At 42.2% G+C, this 18,785-nt stretch overlaps 1 protein-coding gene across 5 annotated transcripts in view; it reads left to right on the top strand.

Annotated features, from left to right (window-relative positions):
- FAT3 (FAT atypical cadherin 3) overlaps positions 1–18,785 on the top strand; it is a 641,536-nt gene that overhangs the window by 7,770 nt on the left and 614,981 nt on the right. The window lies entirely within an intron of this gene.

Below are 18,785 nucleotides of genomic sequence, written 5' to 3'. Positions count from 1 at the left end.
TTTCACTACAGTGCAAGCAAACTAGAGAGAGGTTGTCAGTAAATAGGAAGCTATTGCTATAGTTCTGCATGTCCTGCTTTTTTTCCATAGGCTTATTTACTGTGTGGCATGAATGGTTTCAGATGCCATAGTTCTACAGCTAGGATCTTCAAGGGAGCCTAAATCTCTAGGTACTTTTGAAAATCTCAGCAAACTGATTTTTCCTTGAAATGTTCCCTTAACTATTTTGGATATCATTTGGATTACTTTCTGTGCTCTTATTATATTGACAGTTTAGTGAAGGCTATCTCTACGGTGAACGTCAGGGTTGAAATTGTCACTTATAGCTAGGAAGGAGGAAGCTTTTCTTAGAGAAGAAGGTTGATGATCAGCACCATTAGGTTATGCAGAAATTCTGAAGCAGAAGGCTTTTTCATCCAAGGCTTGGATGTAAAGAGAGAGAAGAAGCAGCTGCTACTTTCCATCAGCCATGGTGTATTGGGAAGGGTTCTACTTTATCACATGCTGATTAGTCAGAGGCTGATAGAGAAGATGACGCTGAGATCAGGGCCAGCATTCTGGTTAGAAATTTTGAACAGTTAGCCACTTCCCAGAGCCCTGGAGTCTAGGTATGACTGGACTTTTCACTAGTTTATCACTTCCCATGTACTTCCTGCTGGATGACAAGGCTCTTCCACTTTTGTAGTTGTATCTGGTGAGCCCCAGAAATACTCTTTTTGTTGCTCTTTCAGATTTCTCTAAAATAAATTTGCAGCCTGATGCCAGACTCTGCTGCTACTTTCAGGTTTTCCAGTGTTGTCTTTGAGAAGTTAGAATGATTGCTTTTTCATTCTGGCAAGTGGTATTAAAAATCTCACTGTTGCCTTTCTAGGTTCTCTAGACTGTGCTTTGTTCCAGATTTGATCCTACTTTCTGATTTCCCTTGTTAAGTCTGTTCAAATTTTCTAAGTACAGTAGCCTGTATTGTCAATGTGTTCTCTATGCCTGTATTCTCTATGGATGGGAGGGGGTTCTTTACCCTGAGTTTTTTGTGCAGCAGAATGTTTTAAAAACACCATTGAAGAGTCTTTAATGATGGTTTATCCAATTACTGAAAAACCCTTTGATACATATAGTTAGCGCATTTGCCATGCCATGGAGGGTAAAACCTTTCCCAGCCAAGCCATGGAGCCTGGAAGAATTGGGAAGGTCTGTATAATATTTTAGAGGCTTTTATGCCAAGCATTGAATCTGTGCAGGTTTGCAGCCAGCTTGCTAGCTGAAGAGAGAACCAGTACAGATCCCCTTGTGTTAGGCAGAGGTCCGGAAAAGCAGTAGACCAGGGGTGAGTCTACACATTCATTAATGCACTTTTCCTAATGCACATTGAATTTAGTACCTCCAGTGTGAGGTACTAAATAATTGCACACTAGATTGCTCTAATGTGCAATACCAAAAGTGCATGGTTTTTTTAAGTGATGCTTAATGCTCAGTAACCTATTTTACTATACATTAGTGCAATTACATGGTTTTTAATGTGACGCTTTAATGCACAGTAAAATAGGCTACTGCACATAAAGTGCATGTGTAGATGTACCCAGTGATGCCTGTGACATAATGTACAGGGATGCCATTTTTATTTCTGGTTTGCTTTTTTCTTTCCACCTCTGTTGCTGTTCCCAGTGGTTCTGGCCTGACTTAAACTTGTACAGAGCTGTTTTTTTTTCGATGTGTACAGAGCAAGGTCTTAAACGATTTTTAAATGTCAATAAATATCAATTGGCCTGCTACTGACTTTGCACATGGATAAGAGATAGCATAGAAACATGATGGAATAGGAGTCTGGGATGCATATGAACTATGTAAAATGTATTACCTGATCTTATAAAGTAATGTGGTGGGGAGCAGGTTTCAAGGAGGCTGGAGAAGAGCATGTAGAGAGTACAAAATGTGTAATAGCAAGGCATTGGTTGGGATCAGAGTCTAATGGGGAAGGGCATAGATGATTAAGAAGACTGGAGCGAACATGAGGTGTTGGGTGAGGAATAGGGACAGGCAAAGACATTTCTGTATAAATCCCTCTCAATGTTTATGCTTTAAAAGCTTAGTATTTACAATATCTGAAAATGTAACAGCCTCAACTTCTCTGTATGGTTAAAGCAACATAAGTAATCGTGTTGGTGGATAATTAGCTAGGCTTGATTGCAACATGCCTTCAAGCTTATCTCTGTGCTAACTATATTTGCGCGCAGAAAATTGGTATGTGGGTTAAGTATGTGGGAGGTTGTGTTGCCCTAAGGGTAGAGCATTCGATGCTAAATCCTGGCTCAGCCATTAACACAGTGGTTGGTAACCCTAGACAAGTCACTTAATTTATTTATGCCTCCATTGTTATATCTTCAAAATGGGGCTAAGTTTACCTGCCTCTTTAATAGAATGTTAGACTCTACCCCAAAAAGCCCTTTTATAATTTTGTTGTGACTAGCAGACTTAAGGCTGTTTAAAAGGTACAACTTTCTATTAAAATCGCACACGATCTTCATTTCTTTCTGTCACTTCTGCAAGATTTCTTTCCTTTTACTACTTTCTCTGCTCTCTTTGTTTCTTATCCAGAGCATTTATAAAACAAATCTAGCATTCCATCGTTCCTGCAGACATAGCTGATCATTCACAGTCTGCTTGAACTGAACATGCTGCACAGAGTTAGTCTTTCTGATGTGCTGGGCTGTTTTAAATCTCTGGGAAAAGGGTAATTGGTGAGAAGCTGATTCAGAAACATCCTGTAATGATCTCTTTTTGTGCATTATATTTTTTCCCCCTTGTTGCTTTTAATCTTTGTCCAGGAAAGTGTGTGTTTGGTCTGTTAATGAGAATTCTGTTGGAGAAGAACAATATGCCAATATGGAAGACAAATATCCCATATACATTAAAAGTAATTTGTTTGCTGGATGCTGAGTTCATCCTAGCAAAGCTTTGCTACCCAAAGCATCCTTACTCATTTGCGGAGTCTTATTGACAGCTCAGATGAATAATGTTTGCAGAACCAAGCCTTTGATACTAATAAAGTAGGGCATGTTCCTATGTGGAGAAGGAACTTGGTGCAATACTATTGCAAGATGTTTTTCTGAAGTACCAGTAGAACTAAGCTTTAAGTTTTTTAAAGTTACTGATGATATGATCAGAGATCTTTAGGGTTTTGCTTGTTGCACTACCTGCACAACTATATTCATTTACTTCCAGTTAAGAGATTTAGGGCATAGCCACATTTCAGTTAACTGATGCAAATCTAGAGTAGTTCTTTGGACCTTAGCAGTGTTACTTGCAATTTACTGCAGCCAAGATTAGAATCTGATTCTTTGAGTTTCAGACAAAAGAAAATGTGACCACTTCATTGTGAGTGTTAGTTTCACTGCCAATAGGAGCTGGATGACTTAATCTTTGCATTTATCAACACACTGCTCAAGTTTCACAGCAAAATATCCAGGGGTAACTATAGCAAATATTTAAAAATGTTAGCCTGACTGTAACTTAAGGCCTAACTTGGTTATGTGGTGCCTGCTGAAGACAATGAGAGTTACGATATGTGGATGCATCAGGGGGTAGAGGTTAGATTTTTCTATAGCAGTGCAATGGTAGGGATACCAAACACCCTTCTGAAGCCAGAGCTGCTTGTGGCATGGCATTGGATCAAGTATGTCTTATTAAAAATCAGTGTAGGGTTCTTTATCCAAAGAAGTGTTTCAAAGAGTCCCTTCCACATATCTGTTAGGATCATTGCCATATTTTCTCCTTAAAAAGTGAAAATGTTGAATTAGTTTTGGATGCTGTTGCTAGGAAAGATCTATTTGAGGGTTTGGTTTTTTTCTCCCTTTTTTTATATCCTAGCCTCTGATCTTAGATTTAGTGCAGTCCTGGGACTCTTCAGGGTCTTTTTGCTTTGCAGCAGTGACATGTGCCTGCTGTCCCCACCAGTGCTCTCCCAGCGTGTCCTAACAGGCACATCCAAACCCAGGCATGCTCCTGCGAAGCTACCTCTAGTCTGTCCCTTTGTCTCTGCTGAGCTTAACAGGGGGCACTGGAGAGGCCTTGCTGACATTAGTGTACTTAACAATGTGAAGCCTATGTTCAGGTGTAGACAACTGGGTATGCTTGGGAACTGGCTGTCTGGGATAGGCTGTCGCCACAGTGAAGATGAGGCCTTTAGCTTTAATTCATAGTTTGTTACGGAATCCAAATAAAAAGCAAGGAACTCAGCAGTGTCAAGCATATGGTCCTCAGGCTGGATCCAGGCCGTGGAGCCATGTTGTGTGGCTTGTAAAGATTGGAAATTAAAGGCTGGGGAAATCCTGTTTGCTGAAATCCGGGGTATGGAACCCTGTTTGTGATGTATGTTGGCAGGGAGCAAGTGACAGTTTCATTAATCCTCCACTGCCATCGCCTGTCCTGCAATCTTGCAGATCCACCTTGTGAGGAACCCTATGGTCTGGATCTGGCCCAGGGGCCAACATGAGGTTGACACCTCCGAACAAAACAAACAAACAAAATACATTGGACAGTGGAAAGTGGTCAGTCAGCTACCTGGTTGTGAATCTTAAAATGCATTTTTACAGACATGCTTTCCTGCACAGGCCTTATCTAGGTCTCAGCAGAATTTACGAGTCTGTTCATTGAGTTGCTTAAGCAACTGCTAACTCGCTGCAAGAGTAGAATGGAGCAAATCCTTGATCAGAAGTGGTCTTTGGCTACCATTTCCGCAAGAAACAACTCTTGACTTTTATTTTTCCTCTCCGTGAATCTGGGATCCTAGTCAGGGGCAGACATCCTCTGTGGGCTTCCATAACTTTGGATCAGTGAGTGATTTATATTGTTGGCAATGGATATTTCTTTTGAGTCTCTGTAACAGGGCTGTCTCGCCCTTTAAGGGAGACATACAGCCAGGGGATAGGAGCCCAGCTGGGAGGTAAAAGTCCAAGGGGAGAAAGAGCAAGCAGCTTGAGCTAGGCTGGAGCAGCTTGAGACCAGGAGGCTGCCTGGAAGAAGAGCTCACTATTAAGAAGTGAGCCTTTCTGGGGCCTTTCCTGGAGCCTAGAGTTGGGTTAATTCATTTGTTTGGAGCAAGAGCTAATATTTGTGTTAAGAAGACTGTCTGAGGGGCTCCACAGGGGAGCAAGGCCTGCAAGACAGCTGGCACATCAGTTTCCTTACTGTGCCCTTCTTTAATACCCAGATTCCTCAAACCAAGGCAGATACACTTACTGCCAGTTGTTGGGATCATGGAATCAGTCCTCAAAAGCAGAATCTGTTCCATCCACTGGAAGAGTCCCTGTTGTGAAGAGCAGGAATGAGTGCAGCAGAAGATGCAGCAGAAGATCAAAGTTTGACACAGAAGCTTTTAAATCCACATTAGCAACTAAAGCCTGAGCTAATTTCCCCAGTTCCTTTTTACATTTGGAGAAGCCTAAATGCACATCCTGGTCAGGTCACCATGAAAGATAACTCAAGATCTGTGATGGATGGAAGGAAGCCATACCTAAAGGGCCTCCATGCCTCTGACCTAGTGGCATTCACAAAGGTTCTGGCTGTCAAGAAGGAAGCAATGCTGTATAGAAATAGATAGATTTTAACATCCATTTCAGATGACAGATCCCATGTTTTGATTTCTTCTACCCATGGCTGTCTGGCTAACTTCCAGGGAAGCTATCCCACTTCGAAGTGTCCAACACCTGGGTATGTCAGTGGATGCCAACTTTAAAAAGATTGACAGCTTTGCCACAGAACTGTTTAAACAGGTTTGTTATTGATGCCTCTTATCAAAATGTTTTGAGTCTTTTTGGAAGGCAGATATCCTTTGTAAACTAGGCTTCACACAGCCTCTACACAGGTTTCTCCTACATTTTATTAATGGGGGGTTTTGCTTCAGTTCAAAAGTTGGTAGACCTCATTTCATGGATAGATTTCAACATGTTTGACAGAGAAAGGCAGGCCATTTTACAGATGGAGAAACTGTGGGGAACTTGCTTTTCTTCTTTGTGCCCATCTGGCTAGTTAGAGGACCAGAAATAGAGCCCTGGTGTCTGGAGTCTCAATTCAGATTGCGGCCTGATGATCGGCCACAGACAACTTCAAATAAGGACACCCGGCTCTAGAACTGGATGGGTAGATGGCTGGCATGAATTCTAGCTTCTTTGGCTCAAGAAGAGACAAATAACAGATTAAATTTGCTGGGCACGTTGGCTGAAGGACAGTTAAGATATCTAGGCTAGATTCTCGAGTCTGGTCATATGCTCTGAAAATCACAACATACTGCTTTTACACTTGGTGTGTTCTTTCCGTGTCACTTCTTTTATAGCCTTCTGTTTTCTTCAGGCAAAGGGGGCTTGTGAATTACAACAGATGAGTGAGGAATACATAGGGGATATATGTGAAGAGGAAGAAGCATAAATCCCAGTTCTTTTCCTATTAACTCATGAGGCCTGCTGAGAAGCAGCAGGCAGTAACAGACACTTAATTGTGCACTAGGTAAGCTTGGCACAACTCCAGCATGACAGTGAAGTAAAAATTACGCTAATCAGCTGGGGTATACTACATGTATTGATTCTGCTCAGATTTTTTCATAAGAAACCCTTAATAATAGTGTAAAGGTAATTAGAAGTAATTAAAAGGTAGTTAACCTAGAGCTCTTCATATGAGGAGCGTTTTGATCTGTTGCCTGTACCTAAACTTTAGGGCAGTCATAACCTATTTGCAAGGGAGTCAAATTCTTACCTGCTTGGGAGACTTAATAAAGTCCCTGGCTCTGTTACGGCTCCTGCAGAAAGAGGCTTCTGCAGTGGTCAGAAAGAGGGGTGCGGCCATATCACTGCACCCTTTCTGAATCAGCCCCAATTGCAAGCTATTGATGTTTATTTAACTTGTGTTAAATAATGTTTTCTGTCTGTGGGAGAGTTGATTCAGACCCACTAGTTTCTGTCTGAAAAATGGGGCTGATAAGAGTATGGTGGAAACCTCTTAAAGGCAGGAAAAGGTAGGTGTGCTGCCGTCCAGGTCTCCTTCATTCTAACAATCTAGGCTGTTTAGCATCTGCTGGTCAATTTTCTGGGCATGTCCGTACAAAAGGAGTTAGACCTATTTTGGCTTCCTAATCATGTCTTTTGGTCTTGAGACATGCAGCAAGTTAATAGTGGCTGTTGCCAATCAGATTAGAAATAAGAGAGGAAGATCTATTATGTCAGTGAGAGCCAACCCTTTTGGCAAGCATGCCACAAAATCGCCCCAAACCCTCCCTGAATGCTGCTTTGATTTATTCCCCTGCCCCATCTGCTGCTCTGCCTTCTGCTCCCTGTCCTGTCTGCCACTGCATTGCCTGTCCCCTCCCTGATCTGCCATGTGCTACACAGAGGCTGCCTCTGCCACTTGTGGCACTTGTGCTGCAGGTTGGCCAACCATGTTATGTTATTTGAGGTCATCCTTCTAGTGCTACATTGGCCAGTGAGCTAAGAGAGGGCTTGAAGAGGTTTTCTGATAGTGGGCCCATCTACACGTGCATATCAATGCAAAGCAATAAACTCCAATGCATACTGCCATGTTTACATGTGCACCTGGGACTGCAGCATGTTCAGCCAGGTCAGAGCAGCCCCAGCTGGTAGGAGGGCTGGGGGATCATCCTGCCAGCCTGGGGCTGCTCCGACCCAGCTCAATATGCTGTGGAGGGGTTGGCTGGGGCATGAGAGTACTCCAGTGCAGGGCTAGCTGGCAGGCAGCTGCCACACTAAAGCACCCTCGTGCTCCTGCCATCTGTGTTAGCATCTACACATGCGGTGCTGTGGCATAAAAAGCTCTGAAGCAGAGTAGTACTTGTATTCACATATACTACCTTGCTGTGGAGTTTATTAGTTTTCTGCAGCCTAATGGGGGTAGACACCGAGATGGTTACTGTGGAGCTAATTAATCTGCAGTAAACATTTCATGTAGATGTGACTACAGGTTTTCCTTGCCAACTGCTGGGGTTAAGTTTCTGAAAGTTCCCGTGGTTGGCAAGACAAAAGGCTTATGGGGAAAATGGGGTTAGGACTTGAATATGAATAATAAAGGAACATACACCGTATAAAAATCATATTTATTTACCATTAATAGATTAAAAAAAAGTTCACTGTTGGGTAGTGCGTCTTTTAAAGAAACTAATGATGGATGGCTGCTTCACTTTGTTTTGAAGATCTTTCTCCTTTGATAGGAAGGTTTGGGAAGGCATTCTTTCCCAGAACAAACCCATCTCATTGATGTTAAAGACCTGGTCTGGCTTATAACCCTTTTCCTAATCAGCTTTTTCAGCTCAGACGGGTACTGAGAATGGCTACGTGGTCTGCTGAAGTCAATTCTCCCATAATATTCACATTGTGGAGCCCATGCCTCCTCTTAAAGTTTTTGAACCACCCCTTGCTGGCTTGAAAACTCGGGAGTTCATTCATGCCTTCACCCTCCGAGGTCTGGACGTTGTGTTCGTAAATTTGCTTTACCTTCTCACATATCACTAGGCTGCTCAAAGACACTTTCTTCTGTGTCTGGTCTTCAATCCAGATGCTAAGGGTTTTTTCTATTTTTTCTAAGCTATGATTGCGTGGCATAAAGGTCACTGGGAGAAAAATGCGGAGCACCTGTGACTGGATGTTAATGGCATGAAGCACAATGTGAGAATGAGCATGAAATGGGAGGAAGTGGGCTGATGAGTGGCCACGGAAAACCGTGGTTACCCAGAACTGTATACCATGGTAGCAAAATGGTATATAGAATATTAAGCATGGATACTCAGAACTGTGGTTGGCAAAGGAAACCTGTAGTGAGTCCAAGGGCAACGGACACCTTGAGGAAGTGCCTTAGTTTCTAATGGTCAAAAAGAAAACCTATTAAAGCAACTCAATCCAATGAGAAGGCCTCATAATCTAACCAGAAGTTGATAAGATCTAGCTCAACCTCATACTTAGGTGTGAGGGGAAAAAATCCATGTTTGAATCATGGAGACAAGGGCCAGCAGCAGATTAGTTAGGGTGGGGAAACAACGGACTGTACCAGTTTGTGTATGTATGTGCCTGATGGAAGCAGCTTGTGTTGTTTGGAGCCTGAGTTTGTCATTCCACAGCTGCCACTGATGGAGAGGCGAGGGAGAGGAAGAATTATTTATAGATGTTGGTGTGCAGGAATGTTGCAGAGTGGGTCCACAGGAAGAAGCTGGCCTCATTATGGGAAAGGGGCCAAAATGGAATGAAGAAACCAACTTCTGTCTTCTGACAGGTAGAGGAGCCCAATTTATTCCTGCATTTAGAGACAGTTGCTCTGGTAGATAGTACTACAGTTGCTAGTAGGGAAAACGCTGGCATCGATGTTAAGAAATGCAAATCAAAGAAGCATCTGCATCCAGGTGACCATAAGGACTAGTTAGTGGCTTGAAATGCAGAATCTTAAGGGACATGTAGGTGAAGTTAGAGTAAGTGCTGGAGAGCAAGCTCTGATCATGGAGTTGATGGCTCATACAATGGAGGTGTAGGAGTGGGAAACTAATTCTGGATTGCTAGAGACAAAAGGTGTTGGCATGGGTCTGTACTCTGTGCCTAGAAACTTTTTGAAACTCTAATCCAGTGAAAGGAAAAATCTCAGGGTTTTCAGTCATGGCTGAGAAGTCAGTATAAACAGGAAGGGATTAAATCAAATCCACGAGACAACCAGTGAGGAAAATGAAGTTGTATGCAGAAGGAATGGGCGGTTGCTTTATCAGAGATGTTTTGCTGCAGAAAATGAATGAGATTTTTGTGGTTATCTTCAATCAGGATCTTGTGCAAAGCCAGCAGGTAACGAGCAGCTCATAGGAGAGGCAAAGGCAAATGTGAGGGAGATGTTGACTATGTAAAGCTACGTGTATTCAGCTAAGGGTAAGAGATAAATAATAGCAGAGTCAGATAAGGACAAGGAGAGATCGCAGAGGGAAATTATGGCAACATAATGAGGTATCAGACTAAGGAGTTAAGTACACGGCCAAAAATTAAAACAATGAATCTCTTTTGTACCAAACCCGGCATGATAAGTGAAGTAGAATGCCTGGCATGGGAAGAGGACCTGACATAAAAGACATTACTGAAACATGGAAGAATGACAAAAATTGAGATTTCTGTCTGTGCTGTACAGGAAGGGAGAGGCAACCAAATATTTATGCTCCCTCATTTTTTTGAGTGTTTGTGAAAAAAAATCATTAAAAACCCCAAATCTATCTGTCTTCCTTCTCTCTCACACATTTTTTACTTTGTTCACTTGATAGCAATCGAGAGAATAATTTGGTTTTACTATTAGCTAGTTTAATCATGTTAGAAACAAAATTTCCTGTTTTTTTCCATCAAAAACAAATATTTATCTCAAAAATGTATTCCCCCCCATTTTTCCTTTTATTTGCCAAATTTTCACCAGAACATGTACTGTTTGTTGTGTGAAAAGTTATGATTGTGATGACATCTCTAATTAGTCTCAATTATGACTGCCAACTCCTGCAGTGTTCTCAGAGTCTCATGATTTTGGTGCTTTTTTCTGAAAATCTGCAGTGACATTATTAAAAGCAACCCCCCGCCCCAAAACTAAATGGTTGTAGAGAAAATTCAAAACGGATAATGCATACAACTTTACTCTACCTAAAGAGCAGATGAAGTTGTAAAGATGAAGCAGAAACACTATAACTGTGAGATTTCATAGGATGTAATGAGACAAAGTTTGGAAAGGTTTACAGGGTAGTATCTCCAAAGATACAAATTCCAGGATACAACGTATAAGTAAGGATACAAACATATACATATATTATTAAGGTCATACTGAGCATGTCTACACATGTATTTACTCTGGCCTAAATTTACTTTGGTGTAACCTAATCTGGAGTAAGCATTTTTTGGGCGGGCATCTACACATGCAGAGATTAGGGATCAGATTTGCACCCAGTTCCCTGCAGTGGGCCCCTGCTGCCACTGGGGGGAGCTCCAGGCTCCCTGGGGTGCTAGCCCAAGTGCTGGCAGGGAGCACATGTCACCTGGCCCCAGGGGGCTGTCTGCTGCTGGGGCAGGGACAATGTGTCCCTGCCTCAGCAGCAGGGAGCTCCTGGCCCTGGCTTCCCAGTCAGGGTCAGAGCACTTAGAAAGAGCTGCAGGGGAGGTCAACTCCCTGCCCCGATCTGCCCATGGGGCAGCTAGCTTAGTGCTAGCTGCTTCCCCAGCAGATTGTGGGTGGGGAGGCTTGGACCTACCCCACCCTGCAGCTCTTTCCAAGCCTCATGCCTTGATCACCCTATTGGGACATGGGGCTTGGAACTGTCTCTGACCAGGACAGGTTCCAGCCCCCGCTGGGTGGAGGCTAGGTAGCTTGTTCCCCACCCAGCTCTGTGAATGCATAGCTGGAGGGGGAACAAGCTGAGGGGCTTGTTTCCTGCCCAGCTCCATGAGCACAGGAAGGGAGAGGCAACCAAATATTTATGCTCCCTCCTGTTTTTTTATTGTCTGTGAGAGAGAAAATTATTAAAAACCCTTAGCATAAGCTATGCTAATACAAAGTTAAGTGTCTCATGTAGACACGCCCACTGTTGCCCTCCAGATCAGGAAAAGGATCACGAGTGCACAGCACAGTCCTCTTGGGAACATGTATCATTATAAAGGAAGAAGCTATGGAGAAATGATTGCTCGACACTTTCCAAGATTACTTTTTGAAATAGCTGGTTTTGGAGCAGTTCTTAAAAGAGTCCATTCTTGAGTTAACCTACCATATAAGCTGGAGTCAGTAGAGAAATATCTGTAGATATGTAGAAAGATGAACCTAGTGCTGTTAATCTGAAGTTGAGTAGAAAGCAGAGAAGATTTGCACCATATAGCACAAGCTTCGTATACGCTGCTTCTTGCGCATCCTTTCACAGGATCTGATAAACCAGGGCTGAGCAGTTATTTTGCCTGGAGGACCACTTAATGAGTTTTGGTGACATGTCAAGGGCTACACACACAAAATCTTTTGGAAGATATTTTAACAAATGATAGATAAACAGCAAATCATATACTAAAAATCAGACATCTACTATTATATATTTTAATTTTATTTCAAAAAATATTTTTTGTCTTGATTTGTTTTTTTAGTAGTGTGTATAGAGGCAATTGCATAATAGCTCAAAATAAAGTTACTCTTAATTTATTTGCGGGGGGGAGGGGGCGGATTGTGTCGGGGGGGCTACAGCTGGAGTCCCGTGCTCTGGGGCAGGAGTCGCTCAGCTGCAGCTCCCTGCCCTGTCTGGAGTGGTATAGCAGGGGCCAGAGGAGGAGGAGGTGCTGGGGGAGCTGAGCAGTACCTGGGTGGCTGCAGTCACACTGGGAGCAGGCCTGCTGGGAAGCTGTGTGCTCTGGATGGGGATGGGGATGGGGATGGGCCTGGAGCGGGTGGGAGCGTGGGCTTCATAGGCAGGAGGGTGCAAGGCATGTCCCCAAGCAGAGTGCAGTGGGGGCAGTCCTAGGCCACTTCCAATCAGTTGGTGTGTGCCTGCCCATGGGCCGGATCCAGCCCACAAGCCATATTTTGTCCACCCCGAGATAAACCAATATCTAACTTTAGATATTGGTACAATGCTGTAGGCTGTACAACGAGTCCATAAAGGCGTTGGGGCAAGTTCACCCTAATTACAGATGAATTTGGCCCATTGTCTCTGGTCTAAAACTTCTTGACTGAATAAAGTAAAGCCAGCTCTGGCAGAACTTTGTGGGAGTGTGGTGTATCTGGAGTAGACAAGGTTCCTTGGGTGAATTTGATATCTTTTATTAGACCAACCCAAACAGTTGGAGAATAGTTATTAAGCAAGCTTTCGGGTTCAAAAACCCTTTTGGGGGTGTTTTTTTTCCAGCTTGCCTTTTTATTTGAGAACCTGTGCTAAATGTAACCTTAATATACAGGTGTGCTTTGAAATGCACTCATTGTCTGGAGTTCCCTAGGAGGTCATATTTCTGTGTTTCCAGTGGTATGGTTACTGTTGTGGTGAATTTACAACTGAAAAGATGATGACACTTTTCTTTCTTCATATCTTGCCATCCTGGATGTTCAGCTTGCGATTTCAATGTTTCCTCCCCCTCCCACACTTTCATTCATGATAAAATTTTTTAACCAAATTCTGCTCCATCATATGTGTCTGTCTTTGTCCTCACTTGTCTTGGTGCAGACATATTAGCTTCAGCAGGGGCCATACAGAGGTAAAACAAAGGAAGAATTTATCTAGCAAAATGTCTAATATGGCTTAAGATGTGGTTGAACAAAGAATTAATCTTCGATTGCTTAGATCCCAGGCTGAATTTATAGGGCAGCTTACTTGTAATACAGGTTTCCCTCGCTTTATGCTGTACATGTGTTCCTGGAAAACGGCGCATAACTTGAATTTGTATAAAGGGAAGCCACTTTACAGTGTAACAACTAGGGCTACGTTCTAAGACCTCGACTGTACCGACCTCGACTGTACTGACTGACTGTTTCTACCACTTTTACAAAACAATGTTTGTACTCACCAACAGCAGACGGTACACACAAGCACAGGGTGGTGATGAATGTTACCATCATGGGGATGGCAACTACAGACACACGTTGCAGACAACGAGCGAGGAGCACAGATCACACAGGAGACTATATTTTGCTGCGCATCACTCCTACAATTCACTGCACAAAGCAGCTGACTGCAGGCTTCCACCACACCGATTGAATAAAAGTGAATTTACCTCGCATATAACGAAATTTTGGTATAAAAAGGGTCATCGCATAAGAGCGAATTTGCACATACAGAGCCTATATAAAGCGAGGGAAACCTGTACATCTTTTATTGTAAATCAGTTGAGGAAAAACACCCCCTCAGAAGCAAACAAAGCCACAAACCCTCTGAACACTAGTTTTGCAGAGTGTCCTCACAATACCCTGGCATTTGGTAGGAATCCTCATTGACTTGATAGATGGGAATATAGCACAAGCTGTAGATCTAATTTTGGTGCAAGACAGCTATTTCTATCCCAGAGTCAGTAAACAGTAGATTTTCTCCCTTTCTATGATCCTTGCCATATTTTTAAAAACAGGTTCAGTGAGTCAGTGTGTTAAAAATTCCAAGCTATGCCATCAGAGACTTATTATCTACCTTCTGCTTCTTTATTCAATATTAAAGAGAGAGAGATTGACTAGAATATCGTTGCCTTATTAACGTCAGTTTGCATCAAGGATAAGCAGTTGTGCCTGAACTAGAATGATGGTTTCCTAGGTGTGTGTTTACTCCCTTTGCCTTTTCTTTTGCCTTGAAGTCATCAGAGAATAGCTTCCTGTGTCTGTAAAGAGTCTGGATCTTCTGATATAACAATCGCTGTTACGACATTCAAAGTGATCTGCTTTATGTCAAGTAAATTCCTACTTAGCTTAGGTCTGGGAAAAACAATTTCTGGTAACTTTTATATTTATTTTTGTTCATTTGGTTTTGAGTTGGCACATTTGGAAAAAATATTTTCACAATCCTTTCTGAAAGTAAAAGCAGACAGAGATTAGCTAATATGCATACCTAAGAAGAAATTCTATAAAAAGCATGTTCTAAATAAATAAGATAGATATTAGGATAATATTGACTTATAACCATTGATATATTTATAGCCCAGAAACGCTGGATTAGATGGTGTTTCAAGTTTCTAAGTTATCTGGCATTTTATTAAGTCTGCCTTTTCATAATAGTGAATCCCCCCACTTGAGTTGTTTAATTTGTCGTACATATGTAGGATCACCGGTGATAAGGAAATCTGGGACATTTGGGTCACTGGCCCCCTCCACAAAGTCAGCGGCACTGCTGCAGACAGTGGCAGAGGCAGAGGCTGGCAGGCAGGGTCGTGGGGGGAAGTCTGGTGGGGAGGTGGAGGTGCCTGGTGCACCATGCTGCTCTGCCTCCTTGCTGGACCTGTGATTCTGGGACTCATTTTAATTTTCACCAACTGGCCAGGACCAGCCTTTGAAATCTGGGACTGTCCCAGCCAAACCAGAATGTATGGTCACCCTTGCATATATTGCTTTCTGTCTCATTAAAATGAATTTCTTTGCCTTGAGAAAGCTTGTTCAAGGCAATTCTTTTGATCTTTGGTAACATCTCATAGACTTGGTATGATTCCAAGCACAAAATGGTGCAGATTTTGTGGCATTTTTACACTCACTATTAATTGGATCTGGATAATAGCCCATTACAAACATTTTTTAGTTTAGCATGTTCTCATATCATGTTCGAAAGTGCGTATGAGTGAGTTTATAGTGTCAGGATATCAGGTCTTAAAAATTGTTCCCCACTTGTAGTTGGGAGCCTTTCCATAGCATGTGGGAGTTGAGGGGGAGGGGAGAGCTAAGCAGTTGGGTTTTGCAGAACCACTGAATATAGAATAATTTGATGCAGATGGAAATCATGACACTCTTCCTTTTGCCCTTTACTGAGCAGCTATAAAGTGAAAATAGCAAAACAATGGTCATTTTCACTCTGGCTCCTCAAAAGCTTGGAGAACCTGGTAAAAGAGCCAATGCCATGTCTACTTCATGCTGCTGCTGCTGCTTTTCTGTGAACTAATAAGGAGTAGCATATACTAGAGTTCTTCAAGGAAATGATCCAAATTGGAGACTAGGAAGAGGTCTAAATAGAGGAGACTAGCTTTAATTCCCTTCCCCTCCCAAGGAAGCTCCCAGAAGAGAAAGTAAAAGAAAGATTTTTTTTTTCCAGCAAGTGGGAGTGTCTGAGAAAAATGTCAATTTTTTCAGGTGTATTCCATTTTGAGGACAGCACAAAGCCCAGATCCCTCAGATCATACCTGAGGACAATTCTGTGACAGAAATCCCAATAGCAAGAATTGTGGCAAGGATTTGGGTGCTCATCAGGGTAGTTTACGAATGGAGGTTGCTCATGGAGACTGCTAAATCCCATCTGCTGTATTTCCCTTTGAGGAGCAGGTTATGTCCTCCAACTAGCAAATGTTTTGATACGGAGAGTAATATACAGTTGTGTATTTGATGCTTATTGAGCATTTGTGACTTTGGTACCAGAATTCCCACCCAGCTCATTAAACAAAACAAATACCTAGAACAATCCCAGCCCAAAAGAGCACATATACGTTTTTATGGAGCAGGTGCATAGTTTTTAGAACATGCTCTGCAGATCCATTTAAACGCTTAGGCTGTTGTTTCCAAAGTTGAATGCCTAAACTTAGGTGCACAAACTGCTCTGTGCCCATGGCTTTTTTTAAGTGGTGCAGAGTCTCTTTGTTTTCTGTTGACTTCAGCACTTTTGAGAAATCAGGCCACTCTTTAATTAAGTGTCTGATTCTGTGTTTAGTACCTAATGCCATTTAGCATTGCCCAAGGCAAGGACAGAGGGTCTTTCTGTGACTTTCCTTTATAGTTCTTTAGAATTGAATGTTGTGTTGAGGGCGGGGATGGGGAGGAGCCATGAATCTTTTGAGGAGAGTCACAGCTTCTCTTTAGTAGAGTGGGGTGCAGATGTGGAAGAACCATTGGGGTGTGGAGAGGGATCTGTCTTCTGGGTGAGAGCGCATGGGCCTGGGGCATGGGAAGGAAATGGAAAGAGGTTCTTTATCTCTGTAATGTAAATGGTGGTGGAAGAACAGATGGGCTTGACTTGGAGGGTTTGATTTTATGGGTAGGGAAGTAGTAGTGAATGGGATTGAAGTGTTTCATATTTGGGGATGTCATTTGGGGAGTCTATTGCTACTTCCTATTTGTGGGCTGTTTGTCTGTTACTGTAAGTTTGTCAGAGCCTTTAGATAGGTTGGGGTATAAATCCAAATAATAATAATGTTATTCACCCACATTTGTGACTGTTGGGCTTTCCTGTCCCAAGTGTCTAGTCCCATTTGTGTGCCATGCCTTTCTGTGATAACATTGTGGCTCTAGATTTATTCCAAGCATTTGTGCATGTTGAGATGCTTTACTTCCTTCAAAAGAAAGGAGATCACACAGAGGTTTGTTTTAGCTTCTGCTGTCTGGATTTTTGGCTACTGTGGAGCCTAAAATGACCCCTTAATGTAAAGCAGAGCTGCCTTAGGGGGTTACCAAGGTCTGCATATTGGATTTTCTCCAGCAGAGACTCACAGGTAGGCCTTTTCCCATGCCTGGGCATGCCTTTAAGGTGGGGCCTTGTTTTGCTTCCCTGCTAGTGTAATTTCCCCTCTGTGCAGCATATAGGAACCAGAATCTGGCCCTTCTGGAAGATGGCAATAGGTATTTAAGTGCTTAGAGCCTTGATGTATGATGTACTGCTTTTACAGGGCTATTTTTCCCTTATGCAAATATGTATGAATTGTAAAGAACATGCTGGGGGAAATTGTAGTACTCTGTGCTTTGAAGCAGTTCCTTTTCTTGATTTTTAGGGGGAAAAAAGATCTTTCTATAAAGTTTTTAACTGACTGTCTTCAGTTTTGTCAGTTCTCGTTTGCTGGGATGTTGAAGGATGATAATGTGCTAGCACTCTGCAACTTTTCTATGTATATTTTTATCTTGTATATTAATAAAAGTCTTTAGTACTTGAGGAAAAGGATGCCTCGACTTCATAGTTGCTAATAGGTACATGGAAGTGGTGTACTTTCATTGAGAACTGTAATTGAGGGTTACATATGTGCAAAAATAGCTTAAGGCTACAGCAAATAGTTTCTTCAGTAGGTCTGGCTCCTTTTATTGACATATCGTTTTCTAAACTGTGGGTGACTTGCATTGTTCTCAACCAAAATAATTCACATCAATCAACATAAGAGGATAATATATTTACGTATTCTCATCGTGGAAATGTTCCAGATTTTTTTTTAACCATGCACTGCCAGACAGAGGAGAGAAAAAGTGATGTCTCGTTTTAGCTTATCTGTTACCGTCTTTTCATTGGTGAAGTCATCCTGACTCTTATCAAGTCCAATAAAAAATAAAACAAGAAATAGAAACAAAATCGTATACCTGAGGCTGGTGTCATGTGTAAGGACAATGTAAACTTGATGAAGGCAGGTCAACTATTGTATTCAGTGGCAAAACTGGTTCCAAAATGCTCATTACACAGTGTGTCCAAGAGTTAACCATTTAATTTCCTCATCTGGCGTCTTGAACAATACGAAACATTATTTTTTTTCTCACTAATTTCTTTCACTTTTAATAAGGAGAGATCCAGAACAAAGAGCAGCAACAGAGTAGTTCCTGGTATAAGGACTGCACAGGCCTTCACATAGCACGCATGACCAGAGACCAGTGCAACGCATTGCTTTTATAGATTTTCAGTTTATTAGTTGTGTACCAGCAGTTGCAGTGTTTTGGTGTCTTGCACTCCCTGTTTCATACTTAGCATAAGGACATCATTTTTTCATATACACACAGTTTCCTAGCCACTACAGTTGGTGTTTCTGAAGGAGCTGCTACAAACAGAAATGGAAGTTTCTGCTCACCTCAGAGTAGCAGCATGCATGTGGGCACTTAATGTGTTACCGTCTTTTACTCTACAGCAAATTATGCGTGTGTCCATACCCTTCATTTTATCTTAGGAAAATACCTGCTCATAGTGGTCTTCCCTGTACGTTGAGTTTAGTTCTCTTTCTGTATAGCGTTCCAACACTAAAAGTTGCCTCTTTGAAAGCAGTCATTACCTTGCAAAAGAAGCCATTTACTGAGAAAGTTTGAGAAACAGTAGTTGTTATCACAGAGAAGGGGTCTGCAACCTGATTTTCTACCTCCAAGGAGGAGCCTTCAGATTTGAGGTCCAGGTGTAACACTGA

The sequence above is a fragment of the Alligator mississippiensis genome, chromosome 1 (genome assembly GCF_030867095.1).
Source record: "Alligator mississippiensis isolate rAllMis1 chromosome 1, rAllMis1, whole genome shotgun sequence".
In the NCBI taxonomy this organism is placed as follows: Eukaryota; Metazoa; Chordata; order Crocodylia; family Alligatoridae; genus Alligator; species Alligator mississippiensis.
This window is presented reverse-complemented; position numbering and strand designations above follow the sequence as displayed.